Here is an 11,235-nt window from a genome sequence, read left to right as displayed (position 1 = left end):
AATGGGATAAAAAATGTAAAATGCCAATCATAACATACTCAAACTGCTGACTTTCTGCACAAAAATAACACACAAAAGAAGATATGATAAAAAAAAAGGTTGGATATCAGTTGGGGTAATTGATTTTCACACTGAGAAAGTAGATTATTAAACGTATGGGGACGGCGCGATAAGTCACGTGATGCATGAAAAGATAAACAAACATTCTTTTCCAAGCGCCACTGTTTCTGAGATAACGTCACTCCTTCCAAATATTATGGCTAAGCATGGAGGAGCTAAACAGCTGATTGTGCACGTGGGTGCAGTGGACATGCGGCGGGAACAGACTGAAGTTTTGAAAAAAGACTTCTTGAAGTTATTCGACATGCTTGATAAAATGGAAATCAAAACTTTCATAAGTGGACCTCTTCCAAACATCGACAGGAGGATAAACAAGTTTAGCCGGCTTCTTCAGCTGAACACATGGCTGTCCAAAGAGTGTTCCCCGAGATGACTACACTACATTGAGAACTTCTATCTATTCTGGAAACGAGAGGACCTGTTTAAGAGAAATGGCCCCCACCTATACAGAGGTGGAGTGAGGGTGCTGACAGAGAACCTGCTCCACGCTCTGAGGCATTGGACTGGGCCTGGACAGGGTCCTGAGCAGATAGTTAGAGAAGAGAGGAATGAGAGAAGAATTCCTGCTCCATCAGCCAGAGACCGAGCCAATGTTTCAACATCAAAAGCACCACAACCTCAGCCTCCACCAAAGGATTCATCAGCAGCTGCTCCACCACCACTAACAAAGGATTCAGCTCCAGCTGCTCCACATTCACCTCCACCGCCTCCAGCAAAGGAACAATCTTCAAAGGCCTTGGACCCATCTGTGACAAGCCCAACAACATCCCTGTCATCGCCCCTGCCTTCACACCAGCCCTGGGTCCCCCCTACAACATCTACTCCCACTAAAGATTCATCATTCTCCTTCTCATCTCCACTCTCACCCATGGGCCTTCCCAGCCATTTTGAAAGTCTGATCAAATCAGGCATTAAGATGGCTCCACTCACGCCCAATATAGCAAGGGCTATGTCAATACGTATCAACTCTTCCCTGCACAAGCCGACTACACCAACAAAAGCCCCACCACCCATCCCCCCTCGCCTCTCACCTGGTCCCAAACTCTCCTTGGCTACAAAAGCCCCACCACCCATCCAACCTCGCCTTTTACCTGGTATCTCCCATAGCTAGGATGCACTGGGTCTCAGCGTTGCCGGGACTTATTGTCACATTAAAAATCAAACCAACCCGGGGCCCTATGTAAAAAGAGCCCCCCCTAGTGCTATTTCTGTAGTCACATCATCACACAGATGGGAAAACAAAATGCGAGTCAGGCCCAATCTGAGAAATGTGATTCATATTCCCTGTGAAAAGATAAAGCCCAGTCTCACTGAAACTAGTCTGAAACTTGCTGTGCTAAATGTCAGATCCTTATGTAACAAATCTCTCTTAATCAATAATTTTATTTCTTCTTATAATCTTGATTTTATGTTTTTAACTGAAACATGGCTTGACAAAAACACAGGAAATGTAGTTCTGATAGAATCTGCTCCACCCAACTTTAAGTTTGAATCTGAAACACGAGAAAACAAAAAAGGGGGTGGAGTCTGTGCTGTCTTTAGAGATGAAATAATTACCCGCAGGTTGTCTTTTGGGGTGTTTTCATCATTTGAGTATGTATCCTTTAAAATGGAGCTAAAACGGTCTCTATCCATTCTCTTCATTGTTTTATACAAGCCTCACCAGTACTGCCAAAGTTTTATTGATGATTTTACTGAGATGCTTTCAGTCATATGCACAGACTTTGATGGTTTGGTCATTACAGGTGATTTCAATGTGCATGTTGATAATATTTGTGACAGAAACGCTAAAGAGCTTGATGCTGTCCTTGAAACCTTCAGTCTTACTCAGCATGTGAGAGGCCCCACCCACAGCAAAGGACACACTCTAGATCTCATAATTACAAAGGGGGTAAATATTTCAAATGTTAAAGTGATCGATGTTGCTCTGTCTGATCATTTCTGTGTCTTCTTTGACTTGTCTGTTTCTCCCAAACCTCCGGTTGGTCCTGCAGTTGTTCAGAGGAGACACATAAGTGATGGCACAGGTGCACTGTTTATGGAAATGATAAACTTTGAAAATGTCTCATGTTCTAATGTAAATGATTTGTTGAACTCTGTTACATCTAGTGTTTTGAATGTTCTGGACACCATCGCCCCTATGAAGGCTAAAATGGTTAAAAATAAGCAGAAGGCGCCGTGGAGAAATGATGATTAGGTCAGGGCACAGAAAAGGGAGTGCCGCAGGGCCGAACGGAAATGGCGCAAGTCAAAGCTCCAGGTTCAAAAAGAGATTTACAAAGAAAAGCTGAACATGTACAACCTAATCTTATGTAGAACTAGGGAAAGATATTTTTCTGAAATAATTGGAAGCTGCAGTAACAACTCGCGTGTCCTGTTTGCCACAGTAAACAGATTAACAAACCCTCCAGCTCAGCTGCCGTTAGAACTCATTTCCACATCCAAATGTAATGAGTTTGCATTATTCTTTAATGACAAAGTTCAGGGCATTAAAAATGCTATAAATCCCACAATGCAAAAAATTACCCTAAAACCACCAAGACACTTAGAGCTAACTCACTTTGCACCAGTAACTGACAAAACTGTCCATGAGATCATCACCAGTCTGAGTTCATCTACATGCTGCCTTGATGTGTTACCCACCAAATTTCAAAAGTCTGTGCTGAACAGTTTGTTAGCACCATTCACTCACATAGTTAACATGTCGCTTCAATCTGGAACATTCCCAATGTCTTTGAAAACTGTGGTCATAAAGCCTCTCCTAAAGAAGAGCAGTCTTGATGCCGCAGTACTGAGTCATTACCGGCCCATCTCTAATCTGCCATTTTGGGGCAAAGTCCTTGAAAAGGTTGTTTACCAACAGCTCACAGATTTCCTCTTAATAAACAACTCATTTGATGTTTTTCAGTCAGGTTTTAGACCTCATCACAGCACTGAGACTGCTCTTGTCAAGGTGACAAATGACATCCGCCTGAACACTGACACGGGCAAAGCCTCAGTCTTAATTCTGTTAGATCTGAGTGCTGCTTTTGACACTGTCGATCATGGGATCCTCTTACAGAGACTAGAGGACTGGGTGGGCATCACTGGCACTGCCCTAAACTGGTTAAGGTCCTATCTGGAAGACAGGAAGTACTTTGTTGAAATTGGTAGCTGTGTCTCAGACCACATGACCCTGACCTGTGGAGTGCCCCAAGGGTCAGTCCTGGGTCCCCTTCTGTTCAACCTCTACATGCTGCCGTTAGGTCAGTTGATACGCAGTGAAAATGTGTCCTATCACAATTATGCAGACGACACTCAGATCTATGTTTCACTATCGGCAGGTGACTATGGACCAGTAGATTCACTCTGTCACTGCATCCAACAGATCAGTTTGTGGATGCAAAACAACTTTCTCCAGCTGAACTCAGACAAGACTGAAATAATCGTTTTTGGCCCACAGAAACAAAGAGAAAGTGTTAGCGGTCACCTCCAGAGTCTCGCTCTAAAACCTACAAACCAAATTAGAAATCTGGGGGTAATAATGGACTCAGACTTGAACTTTAATAGCCACGTCAAATCAATAACATCAGCAGCTTTTTACCATCTAAAAAACATTGCCAAAATCAAAAATATATTGTCAAAACCAGATTTAGAGAGACTTATCCACGCGTTTGTCTCCAGTAGATTAGACTACTGCTCACTGGCCTCTCCAAACGAGTTGTAAAACAGCAGCAGTACATCCAGAACGCTGCTGCTCGGGTCCTAACTAGAACCAGGAAGTACGATCACATTAGTCCTGTTCTCAGGTCTCTGCACTGGCTCCTGTGGCTCAGAGAAGAGACTTTAAAGCAGCTCTGCTTGTGTACAAGTCTCTCCATGGCCTAGCACCAAAGTACATCTTGGATATGTTAGTGCCATATGAACCATCTCGGACTCTGAGAACCTCAGGGACCGGCCTCCTGCTGGTGCCCAGAGTCAGGACAAAACATGGGGAATCTGCGTTTCAGTTTTATGCAGCTAAAATCTGGAACAGTCTTCCTGAAGATGTGAGACAGGCTTCTACTCTGACTATGTTCAAATCTAAGCTAAAAACAGTTTTGTTTAGCTGCGCATATGACTGAAAGGATTTTTTCTTTGCACTCTTCTCTTTTGTTTGTGATTTTATTAGTTTAGAAAATCAGTTGGATTGATAATTTTTAATTTAGTTAATTTTATTGTAGTTAATTTTTATCTTTGCACTCTTCTCTTTTGTTTGTGATTTTATTAGTTTAGAAAATCAGTTGGATTGATAATTTTTAATTTAGTTAATTTTATTGTATTTCTGTAATTTCTTTGTGATTTGAATGCATTTTTCCTGCTGTGTGAAGCACTTTGAATTGCCTTGTGTATGAAATGTGCTCTACAAATAAACTTGCCTTGCCTTGCCTTGCCTTATCTCATCCCTAGAGCTCATAAACATTTGGCTGACTCGTGGACCAATCAGAACACTGCTTTCGGCTCTTACTTCCCATTGCAAGACATGAAAACACTTCCTTATCCACTGCAGACAGCACGCAGCGGTCTCATTTATGTCACAACGATCTGCTTTTATAAGAGAGTAAAATAAACGTTGGGAGATTACAGAAAATGTACTCATCAACAACAATAAAATGAAATTGGATATCACATTTTTAAGTTATTTTGAAAAACAAAACAAAAAAACAACACAGTTTGTGCTTTATTTTTGGTATTTAGTAAAAAACTATGACACATCTAGATTATAATGTTATAAAGTAAACCACTATATTGACCTAAAACAGACTTGAAGGTTGTAAGAAGAATTTCATTAGTTTTCAGACGATAATGACACCACATAAACAAAGAAAATCCTCCTATACAGCGTTAAACTTGATGAGTATTGCTTTTAGCGCTAGTGGTGAAGAACACAATCAGCCTAAAGTTCAACAGCAGTAGTTTCAGACATCCATCTTCTGTTCGCTGTCCATTCCAGAGGACGAGTTATCTTCTTTGGGTACAACCTACTGGAAATCCCAGTTACGTGCTACGAGCAGTATTTGCACACCCAGACTAATAACACACCAAAACAACAAGCCTTGGAGTAAATATTTCTCGCCTGACACTTACCTGTCCCTCCATTGTGTGTGAGTCTGTGCGCAGACACTTGACTGACAACTGTGTTTGTGTGTCTGTGGTAAAGCTGAGACACTATGACGCTCACGATACTGAACAAAACAACACAAAACAAATGGCTTCAGATACTTCAAAAACCCCAAAGGCTATTGCAATTCACTATTTAATTGATATATGTTGAAGTCATTAATTAAAGGCACAGAATGTAACTTTCTGAAGGAGGAAAACAACCTGAATTTCAAACACGTATACACGTTAAAGTTAAAGACATTTCCATGGAAAGCAGGAAGAGGCTCCTCCAGGCCAAGTATGAGTCATGTTTGTGGCGATGCAAGCCCGCTCAGTCAGGACACAGGTTATTTATACATTTTTTAGTGTGATAAAACCGTAAAAACAGCTCTTGGTATAGTCTATTTCTGCCTACAAGGTTATGTACTGGGCCTTTAACCGTATACTTTGTGCAAATCCAGCGTCAGGTTAAGTTGTGCGTTGGTTTTGGTATTTCCGGTAGCAAAGACAGCAAGACGTTTAAGGATTTTTGTTGTTTGTCATGAAATAGGGAAAAAATAATAATCACATAGCGTCATATTCATGTGCAATTACTGTCGTTCTCACAAGCAATTAAAGCCATATTCATGTGCATACAACTGATGTAAATAAGAGTGTTTTGTTTACTTACCATTAGTATTAGAACTATTTAGTCTTATGCTAGCTATTTTTACTTTACTTTATAATTATTATTTTATTTATTTTTATCCTTATCTTTTTATTTTATTTTATTTATTTATTTTCCTCCATTCCCTATTAAGATATGAGAGGAGTTTTGTTAATAAGAGTTTTTTTGAAACTTCCTATAATCTGTCCTTTCCCCCTCTATCTACTCCATTGTAACCCTGAAATTTCCCCATGTGTGGACAATAAAGGATTATCTTATCTTATCTTATTTGTGTCCATCTAAACTCTCAGTTGTCCATACAAAATGTATTTAATTCTGTTGATGGAAAATGTTTGACTTTTGTACAGTTTTTCTTTTGCTATAGCGGTTTGTAGCTTTATAATGCAACTTAAATCAATGTCCTCCTAAATTTCCAGGCAAATTGAAAAAAATGTTAACCACTGGTAGACTGGTTAACTTCTTTTGAGGAGACGACGTGCTGAGACAAAGGGAATGTTTTGGCATCTGCAGATTAATGTGTCATGTTGGTTTAATATCAGAGATTCTGTTCTATAAATTGTGTCCTTATTTTCATTGAGTGGAACAAAGACATTCCCACTGAGACTAATCCCAAGTTGGGACCACTAATTGGTCCTGTGGAGGAGGCCTCGTGGGAACAGATCTAATGGAGGACAAAAAAAACATTGTTTGCATCGCCATACATTCGGACCAGTGGAAAGAACGCGTTACGCTCACATGTACCACAAAACGTTTTAATGGGCTTACGAGTCATTGTTTGCTGAGTTTGTACCCTGATAAAACTGAGGAAGAGGCAATAAAAACACTATTCAACAAGTCATGGGCTGTGCCTTTACAGAGAACAGCCCAGTATAAACAGACAATGAGCGTGGATATACAAAGTAGGGCTTGTTCAGGATATTGCTCTGTCAACGTGTCATTAAGACACATTTAGCACAAAGTTATGCTCATGTGTAAATTCAGTATTAATTATAGTTTATAGTTAAGAGAAGAATTAATTTTTTTTTAAATACAGGCAATATATATAGGTAATATATTTGATCTGAAATGAAGTGATATCTTAAGTGCAAAAATATATTTGACCATTGTAATAACAGCTTGTAAAGAGTACATTACTCCATGAACAAAATGCATCACCTCTTTACATATTTTTTTGTTAGTTTTTTAAGATAAATGGCTAGTTTCTCCCGTAAGGTAGAACACCCATTTGTGTGTTAAAAACTAACTAACAAAAATAAGTAATTACAACAATGTGGCACATTTAAAATCCTTCAAATTGAACTTAATCCTTCATTATTACCCAAGAAAATTGATTTTGTGCTTTGAGTTTGTAAATTGTAACATACACACATTGAAAAGCAATATTGGTGTTAAAGTTACCTATTTGTTTTCTTTAATTAAATAACTCTTTCTTTTCTTTTCTGTCCGTCTTTTGATTTTTCAGACCACATTCAATTCGGTTTATGGGTCTGGAAATGACGGACCAAAGTCAGAAACATAGATATATAAATACCAAAACACTTGCTGCTTCCTTTTGCCCATTAGACCTGATCTGAACCCCTCTGGTCAGCATCGGCGCCATTACGCTTAGTGCAGTACATCTGGGGGAAATTAACTTTAACTCTTCGAGGACAATAACAAGACGGAGCACCGCGTCCGCGTATCGCACCGCGTCCGCGTATCGCACCGCGTCCGCATATCGCACCGCGTCCGCGTATCGCACTGGTTAAGTGCTCGTCGTGTCTGAAGCTGCATTTCTGAGGCCGACAGAGAATAAAGCCGGTCGCGTGGGGATTCGTGTTTGCTTGTCCTATTGATCACCAAACAAAGGTACGAACTCGCGGGCAGAAATAATTACGCTTGTTTACACAGACACAGACTAAAGGTTAGAGGAGCTGACCCTGTGACCTTTGTGAGCGGTGTCTTTTTGGCACAACTGCGCGGAATGCCTTTGGAATGAGAGTCTCCGCGGTTATAAACAGATTAAAGCATTTAAGATTCATTTCCAGGTGTATTTTCGGGATATTAAAAGTTCTGCGGTAAATCACGAAACATCTAAGGATGAAATTGAACGACCCTCCAACTTATGATCACCTCTAATGCCACAGTTATACACATATTACGATTAAACTTATTTTAAAGCTGCGCTAAGACCCGGGGCTTTGGTCACGGCACGCACGCTTCAGGCTTTTGTTGTGAGATAGATTCCAGCTCTTACAGGTCTGTGAATGTCTCCCCTCGCACTTTGCCCCCAATTTACATCGCTTATTATTATTGTTGGCCCTAATGAAGCTTAACAAGAACAATAACCGCCGACCGCTCGGTTCAGGAAGTACATTTTCCATTCATTTTTTCCCACGAGGATCTGAAAAAATATATATGTTAAATGTGTGCAAGCCCGGCACTTCAATACTTTTACTTTATGTGATACTTTAATCATTTTGTTCATGCATCTGTACTTTAACGTAACACATTGAGTACTTGTTCCACCGCTAATTGAAAGTTACACTGGTCTATTTCAGTTTTAAGACTAAACTGAAATAGACCGTTGACTGATGCAGGAGGCGATTATTTGTCCTTAATTCATTCTAAATAATCTATAAATCAATCCATGAAAGCATTGGATTCAGCCATCGCTTTCCTCCATCAAGGGTCCCAGCTGTACAATAAACACATCTATCAATAATTCAACGCCGAATAGTCTGGGAATAATGCAGAAAAGGGAAGGAAAAAAAAACGCAGCATACCAACCCCAGACTACGATGAAAGAAAATCTGACGTCTCACAAAGGAAATACAAATCAGATCGAATCAAATCATCAGTGTCGTGTACGTGCAACGTGAGTGCCAGGACTTTTAAAGTCAATAATTGGAGTTAAATGTTTGACATAGTGACTGATGGAAATGAAGGCAGTGGTCCATGTTATGATGCGTCCAAAATAGCCAGTTCCCAGACTTTTGGTGATGTAACGAGGAAAAGAAAAGCATTGGATGAAGAAACAAACCACAGTATTTCTCAGATACTGCTGACTTGGCAAAACGACTCTGCATATGATTATGTTTTACTTTTGTTACCACTGCTTCTGCTCATAACTATGAACACTAAATGTATCTGCATCAAATATAACCAAACATTAAATAAACATTGCTCTTTTGTTTGTGTCTCCATACTGTGTACTACTTTATTTCTATATCATTCAAGAATAAAACAGAACAGATTATTCAAACGTGCTCTGAATATTATATGGAAAATTGCCTAAAATATGATGTAATTCACTATGTATTTTATTTTTATATTTGAGCTTTGTACTTCACATACATCTCAATTTTGACACTGAGGAAAAAGCACGATTCTCGATACATATTTCGATACCACAATGATAACAACTCCGCCTCTGTGTTGTGGTTGTAATTTTGAATACATTACTTTATGGTACCATGTGTTGCGCTAATAAAATTCAAACGCATTCTAAAACTGTTCAGGAAAAGTCAAAATGTGTCATCATTAACTAATTGATTGATAGATTTAATGATAGTTGTTCAATTTGGATCCAATGTTTTTTTTTATACTTTCGACAACTTTTGTGTGTGTATGGTCTTTTCTCTTCCAAATATATAAATCAAAGAACACTGCTAAAACAAACTAAACACCAAATGTGGTTGTAATATACCCTCCCCATCATTATTTGTTGATGTTACTGTAATCTACATTTTAAACCGTCATCAGAAACACACATTTTGTCTTTAATTACAATGAGAGCCCCACAAGTCAAGCTAGTCCGAGGCAACTCGTGAACTTGGTATTACTTTCCCAGTGAATATACATTTCAAATAAACATTGGACGTTTCGTTGCCTTCTCTCGTTTCTACGGAGGCGAAGCCAGCGGAGATTGAAGATTGAAAATCCTCCGTCCGACCCTACAAACTGAGAGAAGTGACACTGACTATCTCTGAGGTTCTGATATCGTCGTTGGCAGCCCTCCAGACATTATAAATAGACACATGTTCATAGGCAGAATTTACTGTGAAATAGAGAAGCAGAACTGGTGTGCGAGGGGCGTGTCGCTGAATATGTACCTAAGGATTTCCATTCGCTCACCGGAGCTCGTCACTGGATAGTTGGAAACATTTTGAACTGCAGCAGCACGAGACAGTCATCTGTCAGCTATAAACGTCCTGTTAACACTATTTGAGCAGTGCAGATACAGTATGTGAAGTACACAGCCTTTAAGACCCTTCAGAGTTTGAATACACAAGGACACAAACCCCAGCAAAATGTTACAATATGGTTAAAGTATGCTAAGTAAAATATTAGCGACTGTATTGTAACATTTTGCTTGGGTTTGTGATTTAATTTGTGAAGTGAGAAGTACCGGCAGTAAAGCAGTAGCAGACACAAGTATTTGTAGTTGTAGTAGTGGAGGTCGACCATGCAACGTTAATAGTAATAGTAGCTGCTGCAGGGAGCTTCATTCCTTTCAGGTTTTTACTGTTTGATGGCAAACAGGGCTCTGGCTGTAAGACTTGTGGTGCCAAACACATGTCTACGAGGCATGTGGGGCTCTTTCTCTGAGGCTAACAACCGCTTAGTAAGAGAAGCTGTGAGTGCCCAAGAGTTCTGAGCACCATCGCAAACAGAAGCATGAAGTATTAACAATTCTACTGTAAGCATTTTCAGTAGAATTTAGATTTGAATCTGGAATCTGTTTGCTCGGCTGCTTTGGTTCCTTTAGGTAAGTGTGAACGCACAATTGAATTCTGACTCAGACAAAACAAGCTATCTCTGATCCAGTTGCAAAAGGAGGTCTTGGTCCGATTAAATCGAACTTTGGCGCGGTTCGTCTGATATGTGAACACAAACGGACCAGAGAGCGGAACAAAACCAGGAGGTGACTATAAAGTGAGCCATGCTGAGATGTACTTGACGATCAGGATCAAAACAAACCTCTGTGTGAGATCGACAACGGGACAAATGCAGAACACAGCGAAAGTAACAGGAGCAAGTCAAAGTCTGGTCTAATTATAATGCTTAAGCTGGCTCTAACGTGGGAAAATTGGCCTGTATTCAGCCAGTAATAGTAAATGTGTGAGGTAAAAGTGATGGGCATTCAGCCCGCTTCATATTCACCTGTCACTCATCTGTCCTCCTGACGTGAAAGCACATGTCCTCATGTGGAGCAGGTTGTGCACCTGTGGAGCAGGTTGTGCACCTGTGGAGCAGGTTGTGCACCTGTGGGGCAGGTTGTGCACCTGCGGGGCAGGTTGTGCACATGTGGAGCAGGTTGTGCACCTGTGGAGCAGGTTGTGCAC

General features: G+C 40.1%; 1 protein-coding gene across 1 annotated transcript in view; it reads left to right on the top strand.

The window, feature by feature from the left end:
- Window positions 1-11,235, top strand: part of ebf1a (EBF transcription factor 1a) — a 311,927-nt gene that overhangs the window by 153,451 nt on the left and 147,241 nt on the right. The window lies entirely within an intron of this gene.

The sequence above is a fragment of the Eucyclogobius newberryi genome, unplaced genomic scaffold (genome assembly GCF_026437365.1).
Source record: "Eucyclogobius newberryi isolate DKJ021-1_F unplaced genomic scaffold, fEucNew1.0.hap1 SCAF_11, whole genome shotgun sequence".
Lineage (NCBI taxonomy): Eukaryota > Metazoa > Chordata > Actinopteri > Gobiiformes > Gobiidae > Eucyclogobius > Eucyclogobius newberryi.
Note: the sequence above shows the minus strand (reverse complement) of the source record. Positions and strands in the feature narration are given on the sequence as shown.